Raw genomic sequence first — 27,865 nt, forward strand, 5'->3', positions numbered from 1 at the left:
TTCGTGCTGGACGTGCAGACCGCGTGAGACGACGCTTCATCCAGTCCCAAACATGCTCAATGGGGGACAGATCCGGAGATCTTGCTGGCCAGGGTAGTTGACTTACACCTTCTAGAGCACGTTGGGTGGCACGGGATACGTGCGGACGTGCATTGTCCTGTTGGAACAGCAAGTTCCCTTGCCGGTCTAGGAATGGTAGAACGATGGGTTCGATGACGGTTTGGATGTACCGTGCACTATTCAGTGTCCCCTCGACGATCGCCAGTGGTGTACGGCCAGTGTAGGAGATCGCTCCCCACACCATGATGCCGGGTGTTGGCCCTGTGTGCCTCGGTCGTATGCAGTCCTGATTGTGGCGCTCACCTGCACGGCGCCAAACACGCATACGACCATCATTGGCACCAAGGCAGAAGCGACTCTCATCGCTGAAGACGACACGTCTCCATTCGTCCCTCCATTCACGCCTGTCGCGACACCACTGGAGGCGGGCTGCACGATGTTGGGGCGTGAGCGGAAGACGGCCTAACGGTGTGCGGGACCGTAGCCCAGCTTCATGGAGACGGTTGCGAATGGTCCTCGCCGATACCCCAGGAGCAACAGTGTCCCTAATTTGCTGGGAAGTGGCGGTGCGGTCCCCTACGGCACTGCGTAGGATCCTACGGTCTTGGCGTGCATCCGTGCGTCGCTGCGGTCCGGTCCCAGGTCGACGGGCACGTGCACCATCCGCCGACCACTGGCGACAACATCGATGTACTGTGGAGACCTCACGCCCCACGTGTTGAGCAATTCGGCGGTACGTCCACCCGGCCTCCCGCATGCCCACTATACGCCCTCGCTCAAAGTCCGTCAACTGCACATACGGTTCACGTCCACGCTGTCGCGGCATGCTACCAGTGTTAAAGACTGCGATGGAGCTCCGTATGCCACGGCAAACTGGCTGACACTGACGGCGGCGGTGCACAAATGCTGCGCAGCTAGCGCCATTCGACGGCCAACACCGCGGTTCCTGGTGTGTCCGCTGTGCCGTGCGTGTGATCATTGCTTGTACAGCCCTCTCGCAGTGTCCGGAGGAAGTATGGTGGGTCTGACACACCGGTGTCAATGTGTTCTTTTTTCCATTTCCAGGAGTGTAGTTATGATTTTTTTAAATCGGATGATTCTTTTTGATAAACTCTGTATTAATACGTGAACAAGAAAAACTGAAGTACTGGTTTTTAATATTAATTATGCACGGAGTCCAATGAAACTTGTATAATTCGGGAAGGTACTTTGCCATTGACGTGTAGAGAGACAAAATCAAGTATGTACGTAACCGTTAAGAGTGGTAAAAGGAAGTAGATGTTGCTTTCATAACTCGGATGAGAACTTCTCTATCACGCATTCAAATCTTCAATACCCGAACATCGAGAATTTAAGTGCTGCCAACTTCTGCCCTGAGTACCGGTCAGTTGCTATGGTACAAATGACACACAAAAGTAACAACGTTCAGTGAAATTTCAGTCTACAGACGTTCATGTTTAAACGTAGCAGATGGTTCATTTGCAGTAACACACCCATAACGGGCAGCTACAGTGCCGAAACTACTACTTTGTTGGTGTTGACAGCAATGGAAAACGAAATTTAGTAACGAAGTCGTGGGGGGCAACAAATGTTCTTTTGTGACGGCTGCCTAACCCAAGGTCCTCGGAGGTAGTTTTGGGGCAGCCACCACAAATTGTATAAAGAGTGGGTAGTGACCAGGATGTAGCTATGTCTGTTGGCCGAAAAATAATTAATGACAAGAATTGCGCCAGCTAGAATGAAGAGATAACTTATCTTTATTTCTGACAAAACGTGCACCAGCAATATAAGCCCAAGTAATATCCAAGAGTAATCCGTGTACTGAGCCTAGTCGAATACAATAGCAAGTACTACATGGCAATGGCTCCGCTATAAACTCCACGAAAGGCTAGAAATAGACAATCGACAGTAGACTGTCCGTCTCGGTATTTTTTTTTTTCTTTATTGTGTTTCAATTCCCCATCGGGGCGGGCTGGCAGCAGCATATGCGTTGCTCTTCAGCCGAAAGACATAGAACAAACAAATAGAAGACATTTAAAAATAACAAAGGAGAGAATATGGTGAACATAGATATAAAAAAGAGGGAACGTCATGGAAGGCAATAGACTAAAAAAGGGGTGACTGTAAAATGGAGATAAAAAAAACTGTTTAAAAGTAGTGCACACAAAAAGCCACACACTGCGACAATTAAAAGAACACAAGGCACAGCATGACTGGAGCATAAAAAGTATCGACAGATGGCGTAGCACATAACAAACACTGACGGCGAACCTCAAGGCAGTACACAATTAAAATCACTTCCTTGATGCACAGGAGAAACAGCGCTAAACACAACACTGACGTGGCACACTGACGATGATCAAAATAGAGGACCTGCCAGGCGCAAGGAGATGAGGGAGACCGGAAGAAGGGAGGGAGGGGAAGAGATGGGGGAGATGAGAGGGGGGCGCGCTGAAGAGGGCAAGGTAGGGAGGGATGTGGGAAGGAAAGAGGCCAGGATGGGGTGCAGGATCTCAGGGGAGGGGGGGAAGGAGGAAAATCCGCTCTGGGAGAAGGAGGGAAGAGAAAAAAGGGGGCCCTGGTTAAGGGGGGGGGGGGGGAACAAGGCCAGGTTATAGTTGGAAGGAAGGGTAGATGTCACGGCGAAGTTCGTCATCCGGGAGGGGGAGGTGTTGAAAATTGCCCTGATGAAGGAGATGGAGGGTGTGGAGGTGGAGAGAGGGAGGGATACAGCGATAGAGGCGCGGCAATGGGCGGGGGGTGGAGAGGAAGGAGGAAACCAGAGGGTGGGGGGGATCGAGCCAGCAGACAATGTAAAGGATGCGGAGATGTTGGAGGAATAGGAGGAGGTGGGGGAAGGGGATCAGTTCATACAGGAGCCGTGTGGGGGAAGGAAGGCGGATACGGAAGGCAAGGCGGAGCGCATGGCGTTCAAGGATTTGGAGGGCCTTGTAAAAGCGGGTGGGGGCGGAGATCCAGGCAACGCTGGCATAACAGAGGATAGGACGGATGAGGGATTTGTAGGTGTGGAGGATGGTAGAAGGATGCAATCCCCATGTTGGCCAGAGGAGTTTCAGAAGGTGGAGGCGGGAATGGGCTTTGTGCTGGACGGTCTGGAGATGAGGGGACCTGGTGAGGTGGCGGTCGAGGGTGAGGCCAAGGTATCTCAGGGTGGGGGTGAGCTGGATGGGACGACCATAAATGGTGAGGTAGAAATCATGGAGGCGAAAGGAGCGAGTGGTTCCGTCTCGGGGCCAGCGCTCCTCCTTATATGCAAAAGGCAGAGGGCGCTGCGGACCCGAGCTCAGCCATGGCGCGACCTCTTCCGTCGGCGGTAACGCCCTGAGACGCCGACGGCCGCGGCAGGAACTGCGGCCAGCGATGTCTCGGTGAGGGCGCGAGTTGGTTGGTTGGTTGGGTCCGTGGATACAATATGTTCTTTATTAGCACCCTTTTTCCCCTTACTTTCGTCTAAGACTAAACAGAACTGACTTCGTATTTGTTTGCTGCTGTCACTAAAAAATTTGAAAAGTTCCTAATTTTCATTTCCTTCATTCTTCCATTGTTATACGGAAATTATATTTGTTTTAGGCTATGCCACGAAGAAGAACATTAACAGGTCGGACTAAAGACGTAGAGAAAGAGATACAAAAATTTTGCGTGCACAAAGTAATATTAATAATGTGGATACTGATAATTACAGTCCTATTGTTTTCTAAAGATACATTTAAATGTGCACTAAACGTAATTCCAAAGACATTTCAGAGTTATAATTGCGGTTTGAAGAATTCACAGTCCAGATTTTGTAATACAAACAATTTAGCATTTGAGGACACTTTACGCTACACGACATTCACATTGCGTTGTCATAAGCTAGTTTTCTGTCATTACCACAAAATTTATTTTTCAGTTCAGTGTATCAAAGGCTCACTTCAAATGATCAAATTATTAAAGAGAAATCAAAGAATTATTTCAAGGATACCCCCAACTGCAATGCAGCATTTTCTGAGAGTCAGTTCGCAGACACCGTTTCACATGGTCTATATCAATTTAAGACAGATAAAATTTTGTATCACAGATCGGGTCCACTGACTCAGATGGTCGGATTTCGACCATAGGAAATACTAGTACATATAAAGACACGTCCTTGTGCAAGTCGAAAACATTTTAAGGTGCAAAAAACTTGCCAATTTACACAGTGACTCATTAACTCTGCAGTCAAGTGACAGAACAGATTTTTTTTCTGACTGGTTTGGTGCGGCGTGCGATGGCTTCCTCCAGTAGGTTTTCTACCAAACTCTTCATGTCAGCCGGCCGGTGTGGCTGAGCGGTTCTAGATGCTTCTGTCTGTAACCGCGCGACCGCTACGGTCGCAGGTTCGAATCGTGCCTCGGGCATGGATGTGTGTGATGTCCTTAGGTTAGTTAGGTGTAAGTAGTTCTAAGTTGTAGGGGACTGCTGACCTCAGATGTTAAGTCCCATAGCGCTCAGAGCCAATTGAACCATCTTCATGTCAAAGGCCAACGGCCTTGCCGCAGTGGTAACACCGGTTCCCGTCAGATCACCGAAGTTAAGCACTGTCGGGCTCGGCTGGAACTTGGATGGGTGACCGTCCGGTCTGTCGAGCGCTGTTCGCAAGCGGGGTGCACTCAGCCCTTGTAAGGCAAACTGACGAGCTAATTGATTGAGAAGTAGCGGCTCCGGTCACGAAAATTGACAATGGTCGGGAGAGCGGTACTTTGTGGTAAGGTCTTACGGGACCAAACTGCTGAGGTCATCGGTCCATAAGCCTAGACACTACTTAAACTAACTTACGCTATTGACAACCGGACAACACACACACCCATGCCTGAGGGGGGTGGGTAGGGGGTGGTCACGGACCGTGACAAGGCGCCTTAAACCGCGCTGCTGGGGGAGCCGCGTGCTGACCACGTGACCTACCCGCATCCTCTGGGCTGTGAGAGGTTGTCACGGCGGCCAGTAGGTACCGTTGGGCCTTCCAAGGCCTTTTCGGACGGAGTCTGCATGTCGAAGTACCACTTTTAAACAGTGGCCTCAATTATTTGTGGGATAAAAGTCAAATGGCTCTGAGCACTATGGGACTTAACATCTAGAACTTACTACTTAAACCTAACTAAGGACATCAGACACATCAATGCCCAAGGCACGATTCGAACCTGCGACCGTAGCAGCAGCGCTGTTCCGGGCAGAAGCGCCTAGAACCGCTGTCTGGAAGTCGTTTCTGAAAGTATTTGTACGGACTGTAGCTATATATAGAATTGAAACATGGAGGATAAATAGTTTGGACAAGAAGAGAACAGAAGCTCTCGAAACGTGGTGCTACAGAAGAATGCTGAAGATTAGATGGGCAGATCACATAACTAATGAGGAGGTAATGAATACAGTTCGGGAGAAGATGAATTTGCTGTACAACTTGACTAGAAGAAGGGATCGGTTGGTAGGGTATGTTCTGAGGCATCAATGGATCATCAATTTAGTACTGGAGGGCAGCGTGGAGGGTAAAAACCATAGAGGGAGAACGTAACATGAAAAGAAGGTTACAGTAGTTAGTTGCAGATAAAGAAGCTTGAACAGGACAGAGTAGCATGGAGGGCTGCATCAAACCAGCCTTGGGACTGAAGACCACAACAACAACAACAATATCGATATTGATACTGGCAAAATACCAAAATATGTGGCATAAATGACCTTATCCTTTGATTGTATTGATGTAGAAGCAGTAGAGATTAGTATGTGGAGAGGTTTCAACTTCAATACAGCTACCTGTTTCTTAGACAAGGGGTTTTTAACAGTCGGACAGACAGACAGACCGAAAAGTCATCCGGTAAGGGTTCCGTTTTTAGCGACCGACATGCGGAACCCTATGTGTATTTCCTATTCCAAAGCTGTACTATTAATCCTTGATGTTTCCTTTGTAGGAGCAACACTGTTTAGACAGACAGCATTCATAACCACCATCTACTGCGTTATGTAGAGTAGTGTTTGGTGGTTTCTCACGAGCCAAATACCTATTTTCCTCTCTCTACGGATTGCGGGAAAATTTTGAAATTTGTGGTATGTTCCTATGGGACCAAACTGCTGAGGTCATTGGTCCATAGGCTTACGCACTACTTAATCTAACTTAAACTATTTACGCTAAGGGCAACACACATACCCATACCGACTCGAACGTCAGGCAGGGGGCAGCCCAGCGAACCGAGAGGCGCCTAATGCCGCACGGCTACACCGCGCAGCGCAGCTTGCGGAAAGCGGTTATTTCTCCAGCCAAGGTCGGTCGTAGCTGTGACACGGGAAGCGACACTAATTACTCCAGTCGTTCCGCCAGCGTTCTCCCCCCTCCCACCCCTCTACCCCCCTCTCTTGTTCACAGCTGCTCCATGTGAGGCTGCAAGCCCACAGTCTAATAAACACAGTCGCGGCACTCTCTATTACTGAACACAGTTTTCAAAATCCAGTGTCCGCCCTGGTAGCTGAGTGGTCGGTGCGACGGAATGTCAAACCTAACGGCCCGGGTTCGATTCCCGGCTAGGTCGGAGACTTTCTCCGCTCTGGGACTGGGTGTTGTGTTGTACTAATCATCATCACTTCATCCCCCATCGACACGCAAGTCGCCGAAGTGGCGTCACCTCTAAAGACTTGCACCAGGCGAACGGTGTACCCGACGGGAGGCCCTAACCACACGGAATTTACATTTTAACATCCAGTGAAAATAACAATTTATGGTTGTTATAAGCAGGCGCAGATCATATTCGAGCAAGCCGAATATTAGAAAAATTTAGGCGTTACTGTATAGCGTGTACACAACAACATGAACTTCACGATGCACAAAATAAATAGAACGTGATTTAGAAAAATTATGCTGAGCATGAAACATTCTAGCCACAAAGGGTTATAAAGCCCATCATAACACATCAGAGCCGGCCGTTGTGGCCGAGCGGTTCTAGGCGCTTCAGTCTGGGACCGCGCGACTGCTACGGTCGCAGGTTCGAATCCTGCCTCGGGCATGGATGTGTGTGATGTCCTTAGGTTAGTTAGGTTTAAGTAGTTCTAAGTTCTAGAGGACTGATGACCTCAGAAAAGTCCCATAGTGCTCAGAGCCATTTGAACCATAACACATCAGAAACTGCTTTCTCTTATAGCTTAGGCGATGATTCTCCCTTTCACAACTGTCCATTAAACTGCAAAATATGATAAGCAAACGGCTGTTGTACCATGATTCTCTCAAGCGGCTAGGCGTTGTACGAAGATCTTGATGCTTGGCATCAACAGGCTGCCGTTGCGTACAGACGCGTAAACGCCTCGTGGGGCTTTCTGCCCCAAGTGCGGGCACACGCACTGCGTTTTCTGCTGCTCGACTTAAACGGCTTCTTGTTCCTCATTACGTCTGAAATTTTAGCGAAATGTTTACATCTTAATCTGTACTAATTTTATTACGACTTTCTGTGACGGTATATTCCTTCCTCGAGTTTCGGAACTTCTGTCCGTAGCCACTAGTTGAAGTTTTGAGGCCGTGGTAGTCACGAGCGCTTCGTGTGGGATTAGCAGTTGTTTCATCATCAGAGTCAGCAGGTGAGTAACTTCATATGCCTACGTCGGCTGCTGGGTAGCCGGTTTCACCGCGAATGCCTCGCTGTCTGCTGAGTATGTTGTTTATTGTACGACACTGTTCCTTTCATGGAACAAAAACCAGGACATTGTCAAAATACATTGAAGAGCCAAAGAAACTGGTACACCTGCCTAATATCGTGTAGAGCCCCCCCCCCCCCCCCTCCAGAAGTGCCGAAACACGACGTGGTATCGACTCGACTAGTGTCTGAGGAGAGAATTATATTCATACCTTCAGCTGCTGACGAGCGTTGATATATATCAACGGGGACAGGCGAAAATGTGCGCCCCGACCAGGACACGAACCCGGGATCTCCTGCTTACATGGCAGACGCTCTATCCGTCTGAGCCACCGAGGGCACGGAAGATAGTGCGACTGCAGGGACTATCTCGCGCACGCCTCCCGCGAGACCCAAATTATCACCTTGTATGTCCACACACTACAACCGTAGTGTCCTACACACTCATTACTCGTGCAAGACATACTTATCAAGTCCCCTAAGAGTTCGGGGAATATGTTTGCATCCGCACAGAAGAAGAAGGTCATGGCCTTTATATCCATATAAGTATATAGTGTCTGAAGTAGTGCTCGAGGGAACTGACACCATGAATCCTGCAGGGCTGTACATAAATCGGTAGGGTGGAGATCTCTTCTGAACTGCACCTTGCAAGGATCCCAGATATGCTCAATAATGTTCATGTCTGGGGAGTTTGGTGGCGAGCATAAGTGTTCCTGGAGCCACTGTACCAATTCTGGACGTGTGGGGTATCGCATTGTCCTGCTGGAATTACCCAAGTCCGTCGGAATGCACAATGGACATGAACGGATGCTAACGTACGTGTCACTTGTTAGAGTCGTATCTAGACGTTTCAGGGACCCCATATCACTCCAACTGCACACGCCCCACACCATTACAGAGCCTCCACCGGCTTGAGCAGTCCCTGCTGACATGCAGGGTCCATGGATTCATGAGGTTGTCTCCATACCCGTACACGTCCATTCGCTAAATGCAGACTCGTACGACCAGGCAACATATTTCCCGTCATCAACAGTCCAATGTCGGTGTTGTTGGGCCCTGGCGAGGCGTAAAGCTTCGTGTCGTGCAGTCATCAAGGGTACACGAGTTGGCCTTCGTCACCGAAAGTCCATATCGATGATGTTTTGTTGAATGGTTCTCACGCTGACACTTGTTGACGGCCCAGCACTGAAATCTGCACCACTTTGCGGAAAGACCGCATTTCTGCCACGTTGAACGATTCTCTTCAGTCGTCGTGGGTCCCGCTCTTGCAGCATCTTTTTCCGGCCGCAGCCATGTCGAAGATTTGAATTTTTACCGTATTGCTGATATTCAAGGTACATTCGTGAAATAGTCGTATGCGGAAATCCCCACTTCATCGCTGCCTCGGAGATGCTGTGTCCCATCGCTCGTGCGCCGACTATAACACCACGTTCAAACTCACTTAAATCTTGATAACCTGTATTGTAGCAGCAGTAACCGATCTAACAACTGCGCCAGACACTTGTTGTCTTATATAGGCGTTGCCGACCGCAGCGCCGTGTTCTGCCTGTTGACATATGTATGTATTTGAATACGCAATCCTATACCAGTTTCTTTGGCGCTTCGGTGTGTATGTATAGTGGAACATAGTGGTTCGTAGAAATTTATCCAGGAGGCGACACTGCCAAGTTTCTTCGTATAAGTGATTTGGTCGTTTTCGAGAGGTGTCACACAACAACAACAACTAAATTCAGTAGATGGTACCGCTTATAAGGCGGACGTGTCGTTTAAATTTTTGTATGTTATCGATGTGCATGTCAGAGACGGAGCAAGTTACGTTACTGTTAATCTTTGGTCTTGTCGTGGCAGAGACTTTACCTGTGCACAGTCTGATACATTCTTAGCTGATGTGTGGTGGGCGATGGACGTGTTCTGTAGTGGTGTGTTGATTTGTGATTGTATCTGTTAGCTGATCAAAGATTTATTGTAAAGGACAGCAACGATGAATATGATGTATACATTGGAAAGCGAAACGAATATAAATTAGGAATAATGTTTTTTTTTAAAAAAAAGAAAAGAGTAGAAGTTTGAGGTAAGACTGCAGCACTGCCCACCTAATTTGTAGAAATGATTATTGTCTGCTAGTTAACTTTGTTCGCATGCTGAGAGAAAGACTACCCCACTTCCCTGTGTCAGGCGTTAACATATTAACTGATTAAGCTGTTTGGATTTTATAAAAATTCTCTGTTAACGTTGTTCTCTTTTTAAATCATTGTTCTCTTTGTTGAGCAGAGTATTGTTTAGATTAAGGTTATCTGTGAAGTTCACGTGAAGTTTTACCCTGTCTTGTTGAATACACACTTCATTCAGAAATCGTTGCCTTGTAATATCAATTCATTGGAATAGTTACTCCCCCCATCGCACTGTTTTATCAGTAAGCATCACCACGTTTCAGCATGTGGTACGCAACAGTTTGAACACAATTTGGGAATTTTATTTAGAAATAGAAATCTAGCTTGCTTGCTGTTGTGCTTTCGAGAAATCTGCAACATTGTCGTCAATACGTGAGTTAAGTGGAAATTTTGAGTAGGTCCACATAATCGTTTTACATCAGTTTCGCATTTAATATAGAGAGAAGTTGTGTTGAGTTCAGTTGTAGCTCAACTGAAATTAGGATCTGTTTAGTCAAAGGTTAGCATACAAATTTAAGTTGGATAACAGTCTGTAGGTACATGCTTTTGTTAATACGTAGACCTTTACGGGATGGAAGGTAAAGTTGGATTACATTTCATTCAGAAACAAATATAGTGGGGAGGTTATTATTTGAATTATTATATTATTATTTGTATGATTATATTTGTGAGGCAAGCGTACTTTGTCGTTACATCACATGGTCGTACATTCGATTAGCTGCGGCCGACCGGCTCTGCTCATATATGAAACTGACGTAAAAACAAGAATTATCACGTGGCATGCCGTTAGATAGCAGCCAGATTGCATTTAGCGTACTTCGGAATAAATACCCGCTCTTAAATGTCTACTGGTAGAGGTTCTTGTCAACATAAAATTATAACCGTAGTCACAGGATGAAATATTTGCGTAAGTTAAGTGTACATCATTCCAGAGACAAAGGCCAACTGTTCGCATATACAGGCCCAAGCGTCCTCTGCAGCCAAATTTTTTCTGGTCAGAATATTTTTCTTTTATTAATATTTTGTTATGTTTGTAAAAATAATTTTTGCAACCGCTTATATACATTTTTAAGGCCCACTCCTTCTGAAGAGAATATTTTTAGAAATATCGAAACCTAAGTTAACTGCTAATAAACCTTTGTTTTGCAAATGGTTGGCTGATTTTTTTCAACCGCTTCAAGTTTCTAACACGCTAATTCGTCTATCGTTACGTTTCTAACCGTGCAGGTAATCCTGTATACTCTCTTTTACACAGTCGCTGATAAGTGGTCTGAATGGCAGAAACTAGTCATGTACCAGTAAAATAAGTACAGCAGAAGAGGGAAGGTGTCGCCTTCTTTTATAAGGGGACGGAGGGGGAAAGGGATGTGCAAAAATGTCAACATCTACAAGCCAACATGCAGTCAGTCTGAAATTTACATGCTAAATTGCACTTTAATTTTGCTCACAATTCTTCCTTTTGAAATATTTAGCAAAGCAATCCCATTGGCAGCTTCGATTAACCGATCTAAACTCTCTGAGTTACCGCTCTGTGACGCCACTGCAGCGTGTTCGCGTCTTTGGCGAGCTTCCGCTTGCGTTAGCCAGTGAGTGGCGCGTGTTAGTCGAAGGGGCCATGCAGCTTTAGACATTCGAATGGGCATTGCTTTCGGCTTCGTATTCTGGAGCCGAAATGAGGCAGCTCGGAGATTTGCAGTATTCGAGGTTTTGGGTTAGATCTATCTAATTACTGTGGTCGCCAACCGTCTACGTGTGGGTCATTTCAGTCGCGTGATCTAACTACACTACTGGCCATTAAAATTACTACACCAAGAAGAAATGCAGAAGATAAACGGATATACATTGGACAAATATATTATACTAGAACTGACATGTCATTACATTTTCACGCAATTTTGGTGCTTAGATCCTGAGAAATCAGTACCCAGAATAACCACCTCCAGGCTGACCGGGGTGGCCGAGCGGTTCTAGGCGCTACAGTCTGGAACCGCGCGACCGTTACGGTCGGAGGTTCGAATCCTGCGTCGGGCATGGATGTATGTGATGTTCTTAGGTTAGTTAGGTTTAAGTAGTTCTAGGGGTCTGATGACCTCAGATGTTAAGTCCCATAGTGCTCAAAGCCATTTGAACCATCTGTGACCGTAATAACGGCCTTGATACGCCTGGGCATTGAGTCAAACAGAGCTTGGATGGCGTGTACAGGTACAGCTGCCCATGCAGCTTCAACACGATACCACAGTTCATGAAGATTGGTGACTGGCGTATTGTGACGAGCCAGTTGCTCGGCCACCATTGACCAGACGTTTTCAGTTGGTGAGAGATTTGGAGAATGTGCTGGCCAGGGCAGCAGTCGAACATTTTCTGTATCCAGAAAGGCCCGTACAGGACCTGCAACATGCGGTCGTGCATTATCCTGCTGAAATGTAGGGCTTCGCAGGGATCGAATGAAGGGTAGAGCCACGGGTCGTAACACATCTGAAATGTAACGTCCAAAGTGCCGTCAGTGCCAACAAGAGGTGACCGAGACGTGTAACCAATGGCAGCCCATACCACCACGCCAGGTGATACGCCAGTATGGCGATGACGAATACACGCTTCCAATGTGCGTTCACCGCGATGTCGCGTAACACGGATGCGACCATCATGATGCTGTAAACAGAACCTGGATTCATCCGAAAAAATAACGTTTCGCCATTCGTGCAGCCAGGGTCGTCGTTGAGTACACCATCGCAGACGCTCCTGTCTGTGATGCAGCGTCAAGGGTAACCGCAGCCATTGACTCCGAGCTTATAGTCCATACTGCTGAAAGCGTCGTCGAAGTGTTCGTGCAAATAATTTTTTGCAGAAATACCAATATGTGCAAATGTTCTGTTTTAATTAATATTTTTGGTTGTTGCTATGTAATTGTTGAACCTCACTTAGGGTTCTTAGTTATTTTGTATGTAAAACGTAGAGTGGTTCCCCTTGGGAACGGAATTGTGTAGCGCGCGAATGATGTGGTTAGCATGGATAGAAAGGTGGAACCAAGAGTCAGTCGGGGACGAGCAACCAAACTTTCAACTGCTCATGTACAAGTTGTGTTTTGTGCTGGTTCCGCGAGAGGCTTTTCCTGACGCTTTCCAATGCCTCGGATGGATGGATAAAGAGTTGGAACCTTTCTGAAACTGGTATTCATCATCGCCTCCAAGAAATGACAGAGTCCAGCAATGCTACCTGCAAGTCCACCTACCCACATGCAATCGCCACCGCGTTGCGCAATCACTGAAAAGGAACCAAGGAATTATAAAAATGTACAGTGAAGGATCAGCTCATGTGGATGATTTATTTGTTTCCAATAATAAGGTAAACCAAAAGATTATTTATGAAAACCTACTTTGATTTATCCTCTGTCACATTTCCAATTAGGATCCTTCCCATACTAAAGTGATTACCGAGTGTCCTTATTGAAAGAACGTTAAAGCCGAGTGTTTACTAATTAATGCCGCTTGAAGATAGTAAGAAGAAACTAAGTTAAAGTTAATGTAGCAGAACTGAGTAATATAGTAAATGATGCTTGCTAAAAATAATTTTTCTATTTAAACTGCTTATTAATACTTTGTTGGCAACTTCTAAAGTGAATGTTCTCAAAACTGTGGCTTATAGAGTTTTTCCAATTAAATGATCACAGTGTAGTCTGTTGAAAATCACACAAAGGTGAGCTATTGTCTTATAACCACATTAAGTTGTGTTCTACTGCAGTAAAAGTTGAGAACTATTGCTGTTGAAAGTGACACGTTCATGTTTGTTAAGGGCTTGTTTCTTTAGTGTATTGAAAGCGTGTTTAGTTTGCTCTGCTACAGTGGTCAAGATTAAGGGCCCCCCCTCTATTGAAAGTAGTTCAAATGCACAAAGTTACTTAATTATAGAAAGTTTCAATTACTCTTGCTATTCAAGTGAAATTCTGTACAATATTGGGTTCCTCTTGTGTATTAAAAGTGCATATAAATGGTGTAACAGGATCCAAAGTTTGTACATTGTGCTCATGATAGATAACAATTAACAGAAAGACCACTTTCAATAAAAACAGTAACTTCTATTATTCAGGGGACAGTGAGAAATACGTTTTATGACAGATACAAAAGTAATTGGTAAAAGAGAGACTGAACCTATGTGCAATTTATGATTCTACAGCGAATATTAATAGTAATGTTATTAACACCATTCAGTTTGAATAAGCTCTGAAGGTAATAGTGTGTTTTGTTATCTGTTATATTTATGCAAATAGTTTGTTCTGCTCTGTCAGCTCCAACTTAACGTGAACATAGGCAGGTGCCAGAGTTCATTGCACTTTCGTGTGACAAAAGTATAGGTTGTGTCTGTCCATTAAAGTTACTCATATCTATTTTCTTGAACAAGAATGTTACTCATTCTTAGGCGTAATTAGGCTGGCGACCGTTTTTATTATCATTTGGACACTGTGGATAGGCAAAATATTGTTTGTTACTGTTTAAATATTTACGTAATTCTGACTTTCACTTCCGATAAGCCACCTCCGTTAGGTACACCACGGTCAACACAACAAAATTCCGTTCAGAGGGTAACACTGCTCTGTTTCTTTTATACCATAATTGCTTTAACAAGATAGTTCCATTTTACGATCTGCGTTCAACTTTAAGGTTATGGTATAGCAGTAGCAGACGGAAGTGTTATAAGGTTATGTTCACGGACGATTCCAGGTATAGTCTGAACAGTGATTCTCGCCGGGTTTTCATCTGCCGTGTACCAGGAACCAGATACCAACCCCTTGATGTCCTTGAAAGGGAGCTGTATGGAGGTCGTGGTTTGATGGTGTGGGGTGGGATTATGATTGGTGCACGTACACCCCTGCATGTCTTTGAAAGAGGAACTGTAACAGGTCAGGTATATCGGGACGTCCGCCTTTTCAGGAGTGCAGTGGGTCCCACCTTCCTCCTGATGGATGATAAAGTACGGCCCCACCTAGCTGCCATCGTGGAGGAGTACCTTGAAACCGTTGAACAGGCGAATGGCCTGCCTGTTCTCCAGACCTAAACCCCATCGAGCACGTCTGGGATGCTCTCGGTGGACGTATCGCTGCACGTCTTCAAACCTCTACGACACTTCGGGAGCTCCGACAGCCACTGGTGCAAGAATGTGAAGCTATACCCCAGCAGCTGCTCGACCACCTGATCCAGAGTATGCCAAGCCGTTGTGCGGCCTGTGTACGTGTGCATAGTGATCATATCCCATATTCATGTCGAGGTACATGTGCAGGAAACAGTGGCGTTTTGTAGCACATGTGTTTCGGGACGGTTTTCTCAACTTATCACCAATACGGTGCACATACAGATCTGTGTCTTGTGTGTTCTCTATGTGCCTATGCTATTAGCGCCAGTTTTGTGTAGTTCTACGTTGTGTGGCCCCACATTCTGCAATTATCCTTAATTTATGAGCATGAGTGTATGTTTCATCGTGATACGTTCTGCGCATGAATGATTTACAGATGCACTAAGGTGGGTTACTGGACACTGTCCTGGAATGCAAATGACTGTGGAAGGAGATGTGTTGTGTTCCTCTGTATAATGGTTGGTTCAAATGGCTCTGAGCATTATGGGACTCAACTGCTGAGGTCATTAGTCCCCTAGAACTTAGAACTAGTTAAACCTAACTAACCTAAGGACATCACAAACATCCATGCCCGAGGCTGGATTCGAACCTGCGACCGTAGCGGTCTCGCGGTTCCAGACTGCAGCGCCTTTAACCGCACGGCCACTTCGGCCGGCTGTATAATGGTTGTATATTTCATGGAATATATGGTTTCAAGACGTTCGCTGTTTTCAGTTCTGTGTGAAGATTTTGATTTTAAAATTACGTTGCGATTTTATTGGTTTGATGAAGCATTTCAGTAATAATCTTTTCAGTAACTTCAGATATGAGGAAACATCCTCGTGACACTGATTTTGGCTATAAGCTGAAAGTAATCGTATCATTTTTTGCATTGGATTTGGTGAGTGATAATTCGTATTTGATGCTCCAGAGCTTAGCAACCCAGAATCGATTACCATTGTGCATATTTAAGTTAAGTGTGTGTTTGTTCTACGGCGACTACTTTAATTATCTGCTGTCGGATAACGTTTGCAGCTTAGTTACTGGGTCGTAGATATTTTCATAATACTGTGTAACTCAAAAAGTCTCTAGATGCTCAGTAATATTGACAATGTTTCCTGATGCGCAATAGTATTGATTGTCTAGGAGGAACACTGAGAGGTTGCGCAGTAATATTGAGAAAATCAGAAACTTGAAAATATGTTGTTCAGCCGGAAGTATTGAGCCGTCCGTAGGTAGTATTGACAGTATCCTGACCAGTCTTCCACGTGCCACACGGACCAAGGAGGTTAGCTCAGTTCAGGTTTCTTGTTATCGTCTGGATGATGAGTTCAAAACAAGACGAGAGACTAATGTTATCGGAGCGCATCGATATCTGAAAATCATTGCCGGCATGGTGGGATGTTGAGGCAGATCAGTACAGAAACGGAAATGTTAAGAATGATGAATCGTATGATTTGTTGCTCAGAAAATGTGGGGAACGGCGACGAAGGAAGATGGTTTCAAAAAAAAATTAGTTAATACTGAAGTTATGAAATGAAGTATATAGTAGAAGACGAGTGGTAAGTTTTAAGAAATGAAATCAGTAAGGTAAAAAGACAAGGCCTAGTAGAAACCCTTACACAACACAGAAGATATTCAATATAATTGATAAAAGGAGAAAATACAAAAATGCAGCAACTAAAACATGCGAAAGGGAACACAAACGTTTAAAAATTGAGATTGAGAGGAAGTGCAAAATGGCAAAGCAGGAATGGCTAGCGGACAAATGTAAGGATTTAGAAGCATATTTCACTACGGGAAAGATAGACGCCACATACAGGACAATTAGAGAGGCCTTTGGAGGAAAGAGAAGTAACTGTACGAATATCAAGAGCTCAGATGGAAGCCAGGTCTAAGCAAAGAAGCGAATGCCGAAAGGTGGAAGGAGTATATAGAGGACCTATACAAGGCAGATGAACTTGAAGGCAATATTATAGAAACTGAAGGGGACGTAGATGAAGATGAGATAGGTGATATGGTACTGCAAGAAGATTTTGACAAGGCACTGTAAGACCTACGTCGAAACAAGGCCCCGGGAGTAGACAACATTCCGTCAGAACTACTGACAGCCTTGGGAGAGCCAGCCTTGACAAAACTCCCCCATTTGGTGTGCAAGATATATGAGATGGTTGAAATACCCTCAGACTTCAAGAAGAATATAATAAGTCCATAGAAAGCAGGTGCTGACAGGTTTGAATATTACCGAACTATCAGTTTAATAAGTCATGGTTGCGAAATGCTGGCACCAATTCTTACAAAAGAATAGAAAACCTGCCAGAAGCGGACGTCGGGGAACATTGGTTTGGATTCTGGAGAAGTGTAGGAACACGCGAGGCAACACTGACCCTACGAAGCATCTTAGAAGATATGTAAAAAAAAAAGGCAGACCCACGTTTATAGCATTTGTAGACTTAGAGAAAGCTTTTCAGAATGTCGAGTGGAGCACTCTGAATTTCTGAAGGTAGCAGGGGTAAAATATTGGGAGCGAAAGGATATTTACAACTTGCACAGAAACCACCTGGCAGTTATAAGAGTCGAGGGGCATGAAAGGGAAACAGTGGTTGAGAAGGGAGTGAGACAGGGTTGTAGCCTCTCCCCGAAGTTATTCAATCTGTATATGGAGCAAGCAGTAAAGGAAACAAAAGAAAAATTTGGAATAGGAATTAAAGTCCAAGAAGAACAAATAAAAGCTTTGAGTTTTGCCAGTGACACTGTAATTCTGTCAGTGGCAGCAAAGGACTTGGAAGATCAGTTGAACAGAATGGTCAGTGTACTACTGAAATGTGAACATCAACAAAAGCAGAACAAGGATAATGGAATGTTCGAATTAAATCAGCCGATGTTGAGGAAATCAGGTTAGAGAACGAGACACTTAAAGTAGTAGATGAGTTTTGCTATCTGGGCAGCAAAACAATCGATGATGGCCGAACTAAAATGCAGACTGGCAGTGGCAAGAGCAGTGTTTCTGAGGAAGAGCTATTTGTTAACATCGAATATAGACTTAAGTGTTAGTACATCTTTTCTGAAGGTATTTTCTGGAGTGCATCCATGTACAGAAGAAAACATGAACGGTAAACAGTCTAGACAAGAAGAAAATAGAAGCTTTTGAAACGTTGTGGTGCAGAAGTATGCAGAAGATTAGATGGGTAGATCATATAGTTAATGAGAAGGTACTGAAAAAAATTGGGAAACAAGAAATTTGTGGCACAACCTGAATAGAAGAAGGGATAGTTTGATAGGACACATTATAAGACATCAAGGGATCACCAGTTTAGTACTGGAGGGAAGTACAGGGTCAAAATCGTATAGGGAGACCTAGAGATGAATACAGTAGGCAGATTCAGAGGTATGTAGGTTGCAGTAGTTATTCAGAGATGAGGGGCTTGCACAGGATTGGTCAGCGCAGAAAGCTGTAGCAAACCAGTCCTCCGAATGAAGACCACAAGAACGACATAGATATTTACCTCTGTGTATACATTACTTACCCAAACATAATAATTTGGACGACATATTGTCCTGTGACATGTTTCTGTAACTGTGTCTCAAGTACTGCAAGGTGAAACTGCTCTTGTAAATTAGAAGTCTTCGAACAAACTGCAAGTAGCAAGGTATCGCAGCGTAATAAATAAGCGATTGCTTGGCAGAACTGCGTCTGTCATTGTATTGGTGGGTTCCTACCCCATTCTGTGGGATCTAGTAGTCAGGACTACTAGATGAGTTGCATGCGAGTGCAATTATTATACGTATATCAGAAATATTTTCATGAGTTATCATACCTACTGCAACTATGCTTGAAATTAAGCTCTAGTGCCTATCAGTTAAGCTATAATTTATTCTCGTCCTTACTTCTTAACGCAACGGAATGGGTAACCCAACTGACTGATAGCTACTGCACATTTCTGATGGACTCACTCCACCCTGGCAAGACCACATTTCCTTCCTGTGGTATTTATTTTATTCAAAGCTTGGACACTCCTGCAAGGAAAAGGAGGTTGTCGTAAAATTCCCCAACAAAATGGCTACCGACAACTCAATAATCGAGATCACAATTTGTTTCATATATCTCCTATTTTATTACAATAAATTCTTTCAAGCCAATGTGCAAAATTTCTTGCATTACACTTAAACACAATAGTTAAACAAGGGATTCTCCACCCAATGGGCATGACATAACGTAAGCATTTTACTATTCTATGGTCTCGTAATGTTTCTGTTTATTGCTACTGTGCACTTTCTGGATTGGTAAGCGTTCTTTCGCTACTTCATTCTCTCCCACACTCTCTTAACCTCATTCATTAGCAACATGACGAATTTACTGACTTTCATGCTCTACTAGGAAAAATCATGCTTGACCCACCGTATTTGAAACCAATTCGATACTGTCTCATGCAAATCACACAGATTAAATACACAAAATAAATCCCACTGGCAGTATAAAACACATCTCAAAAACGAAATGTTTGGTTATCTGCTCGTTCTGCTTTCCCACGTCAAACAATAGACATCCCAGATTCAGACGTCACTGACCCACGTAATAATTTTCCTGCCACAAACTCTGGAGCATTTATGCAGATCTCCCTGTGCAATGCAACCATCATGGTGTTGCCGGGTAGACTTACCTTAATTCACACTCAGAGTATCTGAATATCAATCTGGCGTCACACGAATGTATCTCATATATATATATATATATATATATATATATATATATATATATATATATATATATATATATACATATATCACTCACGGATCCTCAACTGAATGCTAGGACAAGTACGTCTAATTCTTTTTATTATCTCATAGGTTGAGACGCGCACTGTACTCACCACGTGGAAGTGCTTGTCTCTAATTCAAGTTCTGCACACGGAAAATCATCTTAATTATTTTCAACTTAGATTTACACGCGCAAGTATTCCATATTAATACTACCACACGCTAGTATTTCGCCTTATAATTACAACACGTGGTTTCTTTGTCACTTCTGAAGAGTCCTATGTTCCCCATGAATTTTTTTTACCTGCCCATCTTTTTCCGAACAATTTACATGAGCCTCCCACCAAAAGTTTCTGAAAAGAGAAATTATTAGTTCATCTACTCTTAAATATTACACATGCATAGCATTTTCATTTAAATTTGTTTTTCCGGAGCACACATAGAGCACATCTTCACACCTCAGGAACATGGCAGTTTACCCGGTAATCCCGCGCTTCCTCAGAAGTGACGTAGGACCTTGCCACCGTATTGGTCAGCCACATTCCAGGCCCTCTGGTGCTCTGGTATACTTCCTCTCTTTCGTTCAGCCAAAGCTGACCAGAGAACTGTCTCAAAGATGATTAAAGAATCTGCCTTCACTGTCTGTGGTCAGCAGACGACCAGCCATTCATTCAATTCACAAACATTACCAAACTGGATTCAGGGATCTATTTTTAAGGAAGTGCACATCTGAATAATTAAACATACAAATTGCCCTTCTTTCCTACATTGGTATCCGGCTTCGGTGTATTAAATAAAATGGTGTTAGTATACAAAAAACGCTGTTCTGACAAGAACAGCGAAGTATGTTGCCGTACATCTTTTCAATGTTAGGCAGAACTGTACCCTTTCGGTATTATTTTCTTTTTTGATCAAGGGATTATAGGCATGCGTAGAAATTTATTCGGGCGAGGGAGGGGGCAGTTAAGTACCTATGTATGAGGACGCCACTGTATTGGAAGAACCATTTCCAGTAATGTATCAGGTACATAACCATTAACACACAAAAAGCTGTAATATTTTTATTATTTTTATTTTTAGCTTAACCTCAATTCTCTCAACATGTGGTCTTTGATGCTTCTTGAACCAATGTTACGTCCACCTTTCTTTCTCCTTACAACAAAGCAAAGCAATTATCACAGCGCCGTCGCTATTGTCCAACATTCCCAACGACAGTACTGTTGCACAGTATTATTGAGCAGTCTAGGGAGAATGCGAATAATATAGCACACTATTATTCCGCAATATTGTTGACCGTCTAGGGACCGTTTAACATACTATGACTTTATTTAACTTCATACAGGCACACAGCTTAACCCTTAACTCGCGAGGTAATTTTTGTGTAACATATACCACAAGGTGGGATCTCTGGCAACCCTATGTTTAAACCGAGATTTAAGGCGAAAATCATTTGCAATTTTTAATTTATGATACATAATATTATTTTTACAATTATTTAAGTGTTGTTTAAATGGTTCTAGTTTATTTTATTGCACTAAACAAAGGCTACGGCATTTTACTACTTATCACACAAAAGCACATAAACTAAATAATAGACATAAGTAGACTGTTAGAGTACCGAATTTTACATTCTGAAAAATTATACAATCTCTGTAGCAAATAAACTTCCAAATAACACTAAATTGCAGGGTTTAAATTTGCTCATAAAAATTCCACACGATAGGTACAAAAAGAAAGTCTGTCAAATTGACAACCATTCCTGGGAACTACATTTTTCTTATCACAACTCAGAACACATTCCATTTTAACAGACACTTTATTTCACTGAAGAAATAGACAGATCCCCCTCACAACTTTCCTGAAGTTCTTCCCCTGAATAATACTCTAGTTCGGTAGCGTAACTGTGATCAATGGTTAATGTAAAATTGTCATCTTTTTCGTTTCTTTCTTGATCCAAATCACTGACAATTATTGAAAATGACACATTCGTGCCAACAAATTTTGAGCTATATGGTACCATACTGAAGAAAAGAGGTAGGTAGTTCACGAGGCGTGGTCTAGGAGACTCCAACACCTATCAATAGCCGGCCATGGTGGCCCAGCGGTTCTAGACGCTTCAGTGCGGAACCGCGCGACTGCTACGGTCGCAGGTTCGAATCCTGCCTCGGGCATAGATGTGTGTGCTGTCCTTAGGTTAGTTAGGTTTAAGTAGCTCTAAGTTGTAAGGGACTGATGACCTCCGTTGTTAAGTCCCATAGTGCTCAGAGCCATTTCAACCCATCAATAACACGTATCATCAATAAACACAGAAGGCGTTAACGCAACCGACAGCAAAACATAGTAGGCTTGGCAGTTTAAGGGGGGGTATAGGGAGTATAGGAGCATTCCATCACAACTGGCCTTGGAGAGCGAGTTCGAAAAATATCGCGCGGTCTGAGAGACCACACCTCGTGAGTTAAGGGTGAAAAATCTAATCTTCGCATCGGAAGGAAATACAGAAGCAATGTTTGAAGTTGCTCGGGGTTGTTCGCAGAGCTACGTGCTGGTCGTAGGACACTGCGTCAGCATCGGCGCTGCTAGCCGGTGTCCCCGCGGCGTCGACGTCTGCGCGCGCCTGCCGAGGCGGCGGCCACCGCCCCCGGGGGGCAGGAGTCGTACAGACGGCCGCAGTCGCCGCCCCCCAGCCCCAGTATAGCCGCCTCCAGGTAGCGCAGCAGCGACGCCCGGGGGTGGGACGGGTCAGCGCGCCGAGACGCCAGCCACACCGCCCCCACACTGGCAAACAAAACAAACACTCCCTATAACAGTATCGCTGCCAGGGGGTTCACTGCACCACCAGCCTACTGGAGCTGCCTTCGAATACTTTACGGTATCGACTGATGGGAAACAGCTGATATTTATGTGAAATTTAAAACTCTCCCGGCGTAAAGATTGTTCTACGAAATGTCGGGAGAACTGCCGGATGTCCGTAAGTTGCCGGCACGTTATGTCGACGCAGAGTCTTCTGCCCGTCTTCGGGTGAATACTGACGAACAGCACACTGAGCTCCCGTATTTAAGGCCCCGTCCGCACATGCGCGGTGTCCTAGTTGGCACACCGAGCGAGGTGGCGCAGTGGTTAGCACACTGGACTCGCATTCGGGAGGACGACGGTTCAATCCCGTCTCCGGCCATCCTGATTTAGGTTTTCCGTGATTTCCCTAAATCGTTTCAGGCAAATGCCGGGATGGTTCCTTTGAAAGGGCACGGCCGATTTCCTTCCCAATCCTCCCCTAACCCGAGCTAGCGCTCCGTCTCTAATGACCTCGTTGTCGACGGGACGTTAAACACTAACCACCACCACCACCACTCCTAGTTGGCACTGCGCATGCCTCGCTAGTGCGCGTGTGCTTCTGCTGTAAGTCTGCACTGCTCTGCGCGCCCTTCATGGTGCAAGCTCGCCTCGTCTATATGAAAACGAGTCTCATAGCACGGTAAGATCGCAGGACAACGCCCATTACGCAGAGCACGGAGGTTTTCTGCGATTGAGTTCTGTGCAGAATTTAATTGGAAACTGCTGTCTCAATTCATAAGGGGTTCAAATAGTTGCATTTCACTGATGACTGAGCTCCAAAAGTTTGATATATGGGCCACAATTTTTATTTCGTTACACTTTTTCGTAAGACCATTGGAAATATAGTGTTCAGTGATAGCGGACTTATTTGCTTGGAGAAGTCTAGTATGCCGCTGAAGTTCTACAGGGTGTTACAAAAAGGTACGGCCAAACTTTCAGGAAACATTCCTCACACACAAAGAAAGAAAATATGTTATGTGGACATGTGTCCGGAAAAGCTTACTTTCCATGTTAGAGCTCATTTTATTACTTCTCTTCAAATCACATTAATCATGGTATGGAAACACACAGCAACAGAACGTACCAGCGTGACTTCAAACACTTTGTTACAGGAAATGTTCAAAATGTCCTCCGTTAGCGAGGATACATGCATCCACCCTCCGTCGCATGGAATCCCTGATGCGCTGATGCAGCCCTGGAGAATGGCGTATTGTATCACAGCCGTCCACAATACGAAGAGTCTCTACATTTGGTACCGGGGTTGCGTAGACAAGAGCTTTCAAATACCCCCCATGAATGAAAGTCAAGAGGGTTGAGGTCAGGAGAGCGTGGAGGCCATGGAATTGGTCCGCCTCTACCAATCCATTGGTCACCGAATCTGTTGTTGAGAAGCGTATGAACACTTCGACTGAAATGTGCAGGAGCTCCATCGTGCTTGAACCACATGTTGTGTCGTACTTGTAAAGGCACATGTTCTAGCAGCACAGGTAGAGTATCCCGTATGAAATCATGATAACGTGCTCCATTGAGCGTAGGTGGAAGAACATGGGGCCCAATCGAGACATCACCAACAATGCCTGCCCAAACGTTCACATAAAATCTGTGTTGATGACGTGATTGCACAACTGCAACATTAACTTCCTTCAATTGGGCCAACTGGCGGTGAATCGAGGAAGTGCAGTACATACTGACGAAACTAAAATGAGCTCTAACATGGAAATTAAACGTTTCCGGACGCATGTCCACATAACATCTTTTCTTTATTTGTGTGTGACGAATGTTTCCTGAAAGTTTGGCCGTACCTTTTTGTAACACCCTGTATAATGCGATCCTTCACAGTGGGCTTAGTTTGCCCTATGTAAGTTTTTCTGCATTCACGAGGAATCCTGTAAACACCTGCTTTGCACAACTTTGAGTCGTCTCTAACGGATCCCAAAAGCGCTGACATTGCAGCACTAGTTGAGCATACTCTCTCCTCGACGTGCTCTTTTTTTTTCAGCAACGAGTTTTTTCAACGATCTGGCAGTGTCGCCATAGGGAGTCCTTTGCCTCATCTGGTGGCCAGCGTATTTATGGAAGAATCTGAAGAGCGAGCACTCGCCTCAGCTATTTTAGAACTAACAGTATTTTGGCGACCCACTGAGGATACTTTTATAATTTGGCATCATGGTTTGGACAGTCTCCGAGAGTTCCTTCATCATCTGAACTCCATAAGCGAAAAAATAAAATTGGCTGTGGAGGTGGAAAAAGATGGTTGCTTGCCGTTTTTAGACGTCTTGGTGCGACGTAAGAGCGATAGCACAATTGGACATTGTTTCGAAAGGCCACACGTAGTGACCTTTATTTACAATCTACTGGTTGCCACCATCCTGCAAAAATGATTGGCGTTCGAAAGACCTCGACCAACCGAGCCCATACCGTCTCAGATGCTGGCAGCCTGCAAACAGAACTGGAACACCGGCGAACTGTGTTCTTGAACAACAGGTATTCGTCTCAACAAGCAAAGAGAGCACTTCAGATGTGCAAACGACAGAACAAGGAAGACGATGAGGCCTTCAAAACGACATCTTGTCTACCATATATTGGAAAAGTGTCAGCTAAAATAGGCAGAATACTAAGAAGACATAAAGTAATATTTCGACCTCCTTCCAAAATATCACCACTTTTGCGTCCTGCTAATGACTACTCAGAGTTGCGAAGGGCAGGTGTTTACAGGATTCTGTGAGTAGTAGGGCAACAAGGACACCAGCACATTTTGTTAGTGTGGGTTGCCTACATCAGGGGCAGGTATGCACTCAGGGGCAAATCTATTTTTCTCCTTTGATTGACAGGTCCTTAACCTATTATTCTGCTAAAAGGATCCTTCCTTTTGATTGACAGGTCCTTAACCTATTGTTACTCCATCCCTTGGAAAAACCTTCAACCCACCCCCTCCCCCCTCCCCCCTCACTGCTACAGGTACACTTTCAAGTCTGAGTTATTGGAATAGCCTCTCTCAATCTTATCAATTTCATTGACTACTTAAATAAATTGATCAATTGAGACCTGCAGGTTTGTACCTTATATAGGCAACCCACACTAACAAAACGCGCTGGTGTCCTTGTTGCCCTACTACTTCCATGTGAATGCAGCAAATCTTATAGAGGGCACACGAAGCGAGCTGTGCAGAATCGAATTATAGAACGCGAGTGGCATACTCGCCTTTTCCCAGCAAGTAAGTCCGCTATCACTGAACACTGTATTTCCACTAACCATTCAATAAAATATAATGAAACAAAAATTGTGCTCCATACATCAAACTTTTGGAGCTCAGTCACAATGAATCAGTGGAAATACAACTGTCTGAGTCCTTTATGAATCGAGGTGGCAGTTTCCAGTTAAATTCTGCATTGGACCTGATTACAGAAAACCTTCATGCTCTGCGTAATTGGCGTTGAGCTGAGGTCTTACCATGCAAAGGCACTCGTTTTGATTTCGAAGAGGCGAGCCTTCATCACAGGGGGAGCGCAGAGCAGAGCATGCACTCAAGCAATGCACATGCAATGCCAACCAGGACACTGCGCATGTGCCAGCGTACCTTAAATATGGCAGCTTAGTATATTGTTCATCAGTATTCACCTCAATGTGGCCAGAAGACTTTGCACCTAAATATCGTACCAGCAAGTTACAGACATCTGGCAGTTCTTACGAAATTTTATAGAAAAACCTGGTACTTAATTTACAGGGAATCCAGCGAAAGAGTCCCTGATTTCAAAATTATGAGGTTGGTCAGAAAATAATGAGAATCATTTTGTTAGAAGCAAAGCAATAGGCACACGTGGAATAGAATTTAATCTCTTTCAGTGTCCTGTCCTTGGCTAGAAATTAACTTATCACATCACCGAATTCATGAGTGGAAACGTTTCTGGAGGGCTTCTTTCGGAACGGCAGCCATCTGCTCTGTCGTGGTCCACTCAATGTCAGGGATGCTGTCAAAACATTTTCCTTGAAACGCAGTTTTAACTTTTGGCAAGAGCTAGAAGTAGGATTGTGTTAAATCTGGTGAGTAAGGTGGATGTGGACAGACAAGCACACTTTTTCTGGCCAAAAACTCGCGAATCAAAAGCGACGTGTGGCATGGCGTGTTGTCGTGATGAAAAAGGAAGTCATTGGCGCATTTTTCTGGTCTCCTTCTCTGTACATCATATCGCAGACGTTGCCGTATGCCCTTGTAAAATTAAACTTTTACAGTGGTTGCTCTAGGACCTAAATCTAATCGCACTACGCCACTATGCCTTCAGTTTCGAAGAAAACAATGAGCATGACTTTGATATTTGATTTTGACTGATGTGCCTTTTTGGGGTGAGGACATTCATTGGAGTTCCATTATGAATTTTCGTCTCAGGGTCATACCCATAGACCCAAGTTTTACCTCCAGTTACAATTTTCGACAAAAAGTCCGGATCTGAATGAAGACGATCCGTGAACTCCGTGCGGACTGACGCACGATTTTCCTGCTGTTCATCACTCAAAAGCCTGGGAGCAAATTTTGTACACACTAGTCTTATTTCCAAATTATCGGTTAAAATACTTTGAATGGACCTTTATGAGATGATAAGTTCTTCAGTGAACAGCCTTCAGAGTTGCAGCATTATGTCTATACACCTGTTTCAACATTTCATGAGTTTCTTTTGTACGTTTTTTGTGAAACAGATCTTATTGTTCACGCTTTGTTCGAAAGCCATTAGGCACGACAGACACGGTAAACACAATCTCACTCTAGCGTCTCTGAACGCTGACTAACAGGTTAGAACATGTTCCAGATTGACGCTGTGTCAACAGATCAGGATATTGTACAAATTATATCAAATGGTTCTAGCTTCAGCATACATCCATAGACGAGTGCAACGAAAGGTATCTTTATTGTGAAACCTATGAGAATTTTATACAGAAGTTTCCAAACAGTTCGAAAAGATGCTAACAGATGGCGCTGAACGCTGTCCAGCTCGTACAGTATCAGCGTGCATAATTAAACTCGTGTCCGCCCGCGGCAGCTGAGTGGTCAGCGCGACATACTGTCAATCCTAAGGGCCCTGGTTCGATTCTCGACTGGGTCGGAGATTTTCTCTGCTCAGGGACTGGGTGTTGTATTGTCCTAATCATCATCATTTCATCCCCATCGACGCGCAAGTCGTCGAAGTGGCATCAGATCGAAAGACTTGCACCCAGCGAACGGTCTACCCGTCGGGCGGCCCTAGTCACACGACATTCACATTAAACTCGTCTTCTGCAAGCAGTCTTTGCAGTCACGTCACG

General features: G+C 44.6%; 1 pseudogene; it reads left to right on the forward strand.

Annotated features, from left to right (window-relative positions):
• The first annotated feature begins 4,579 nt into the window (after positions 1–4,579).
• Positions 4,580–4,697, forward strand: LOC126215588 (5S ribosomal RNA; annotated as a pseudogene).
• The last annotated feature ends 23,168 nt before the right edge of the window (positions 4,698–27,865 follow it).

This window comes from Schistocerca nitens, chromosome 12 (assembly GCF_023898315.1).
Source record: "Schistocerca nitens isolate TAMUIC-IGC-003100 chromosome 12, iqSchNite1.1, whole genome shotgun sequence".
Lineage (NCBI taxonomy): Eukaryota > Metazoa > Arthropoda > Insecta > Orthoptera > Acrididae > Schistocerca > Schistocerca nitens.